This window comes from Coregonus lavaretus, assembly GCF_964263955.1.
Source record: "Coregonus lavaretus genome assembly, chromosome: 7".
In the NCBI taxonomy this organism is placed as follows: Eukaryota; Metazoa; Chordata; class Actinopteri; order Salmoniformes; family Salmonidae; genus Coregonus; species Coregonus lavaretus.
In genome coordinates this window covers 43,648,816-43,651,663 of record NC_139994.1, presented here as the reverse complement: position 1 = coordinate 43,651,663, position 2,848 = coordinate 43,648,816, and positions in this window count along the sequence as shown.

Sequence of the window (2,848 nt, the reverse complement as noted above, 5' to 3'; positions counted from 1 at the left end):
GGCGCCGAGTTTTGGCCAGTTTGAAGCCTGCTTCACTCACAAAGATATACTTGTGATGGTTCACAACAATATCAAGAACCATAACCCTCTAAAAATATATTTGGGTTATTTCTTTTTACAGTATAGTTCCAATATGATATTGTGAAGTAGCATGTGCATCACATAGCAACAGTAATACAGTATATAGTGCTGTACCTGAACATACTTGGCCCGCAGTTGTTTCACCCAGTCGTTGTTTCTCTCTAAAGGCACCAGGTAAATGTGTTTCATAGATATCTGGTGCGTCTTCAAAAGACAGGCGATTGTTGGTGGGCTGATGGATGCCACATTGGCAAAGACGTCATCGTTCTCTACAATGGCTTGCTTTATTTCGGACAGCTGTATGTAATTCCTGGCCCTCACCATTTCCACCACTGCCCACTCCTGTTGGTTGGTCAGCACACGGCCACATGCATTGCAATATGTAATTTACTGTAAATGTAATGGTGAAGCATAGTGCATGTCCTGCAGAGTTACCGGTTTTCTTGGCGAAATGTTCTCATGATTGAATTGACTGTTTATATTTTCAGATTGGGGTGAACTAATCTGGCAGCCTCTGCCATGGTAATACTTCTGTTTACCACATGGTCAACAACGATGGCGCGGATTTCATTAGACATAACAGTTCGCTGCTGTCTGCCTCCCCGTCTCTGATGTCCACCTCTTTGACGGGGCCCATGCCCACCTCTTTGACCTCTGACGGGGCCCATGCCCACCTCTTTGAACTCTTTGATGGGGCCCATGCCCACCTCTTTGACCTCTCTGACGGGCCCCTTGTCCACAAGCTCTTTGATTTATTCCTCTCCCTTGCTGTCTATCCTGCTCCATGTTGAAAGAAATTGCAAGAAAACGCACCGCCTTTTATTTGGTGACCAATTGTGGTTACTACTATGTGAAATCAATTAGCAATAATGAGTAGTTATTATGAATGGTTATCATGTATCATACATGTAATTTAGATTATTATACTTTACAAACACACATTTTATTTCTGTAGTTCTCCAAATCCATATATAGTAGACAAACCAATTTAAAATCTATAGGTTTACCAAACGGTTAAGTGATTAAGCATTTAGAGCAGTTGGATTAAGTGATGTATTTAAACAAATGAGAAGAGAATCATATGAAAAGTATTGTGAGCATTGCATTGTGAAAGGCAATGACTTTATATGAAAGGTATTTCTAGATAAAACACTGATTAGGTTTTGGTGATTGTCACGCCCTGGCTCTGGGGACTCTTTAATGTTGAGCCAGGTGTGTAGTTTCTATGTTATGTTTTCTATGTTTAGTTTCTAGATCGTTTAGATCTATGTTGGCCAGGGTGGTTCCCAATCAGAGGCAGCTGTAGCTCGTTGTCTCTGATTGGGGCCCATACTTAGGCAGCTTATTGGCACCAGTTAGTTGTGGGATCTTGTTCTGTATAGGTTTGTAGTGTGTACCTTGAGCCTTCACGTATTGTTTGTTTTTTTGTTTTGTCGTGTGTTCAGTACTTAAATAAACATGTACGCTTATCACGCTGCGCCTTGGTTCAATCAGTCTTTAAACGATCGTGACAGAATAACACACCCACCAACTAAGAACCAAGCAGCGTGTCCAGGAGCAGACAGCCTGGACCTGGGAGGAGATCCTGGACGGGAAGGGATCCTGGACTTGGGAGGAGATTCAGGCCGGAATGGATCGCCGTCCTTGGGAGGAGACAGTGGAGGCGCGCTATAGAGAGGAGCAGCGGCAACGCAGAAGGTGCCGGCCGAGGAGGAAGCCCGAGAGACAGCCCCAATAATTTTTTTGGGGGGGCCTAAAAGGGTGGTTGGCGGAGCCTAGTGTTAGAGCAGAGCCAACTCCCCGTACTCATGCTAGGAAGCGTGTGACTGGGCAGGCTCCGTGTTATGCGGAGCTACGTACTGTGCCGCGAGTGTTCCGGCACAGTCCTGTACGTCCTGTGCTAGCACCACGCACGTGTCGTGCGAAGTTGGGCATTCAGCCAGGACGGGTTGTGCTGGCTCAACGCTCGTGGTCTCCAGTACGCCTCCTCGGTCCCGTATATCCTGTGCCGGTGCTACGTACTGTATCGCCAGTACGTGTGCACAGCCCCGTACGTCCTGTGCTAATGCCTCACACATATTGTGTGGAGGTAGGCAGCCAGCCAGGACGGGTTGTGTCAGCTCTTCGTTCCAGACCTCCAGTCCGCCTCCACAGTCCAGTACGGCCCGTTCCTGCTCCCCACACCAAGCCAGTGGTGCGTGTTCCCAGTCCGGCCCGGCCCGTTCCTGCTCCCCGCACCAAGCCAGTGGTGCGCGTCGCCAGCCCGGTCCGGCCTGTTCCTGTCCCTCGCACCAAGCCAGTGGTGCGCGTCGCCAGCCCGGTCCGGCCTGTTCCTGCCCCTCGCACCAAGCCAGTGGTGCGCGTTGCCAGTCCGGTACGGCCCGTACCTGCTCCCCGCACCAAGGCAGTGGTGCGCGTCGTCAGGCCAGTCCGGCCCGTTCCTGCTCCCCGCACCAAGCCAGTGGTGCGCGTCGTCAGGCCATTCCGGCCCGTACCTGCTCCCCGCACCAAGCCAGTGCTGCGCGTCGTCAGCCCGGTCCGGCCCGTTCCTGCTCCCCGCACCAAGCCAGTGGTGCGTGTGTCCAGTCCGGAACGGCCCGTGCCTGTTCCACCGGTGCCTGGTCCGGCACCGGTCAGCTGCTCCACTCCGGAGCCAGAGCAATCCGCTCCACCGGGGTCCGGTCCAACTCCAGTCAGCGGATCCACTCCGGAGCCAGAGTAATCCGCTCCACCGGGATCCAGTCCAGCTCCGGTCAGCGGCTCCAGT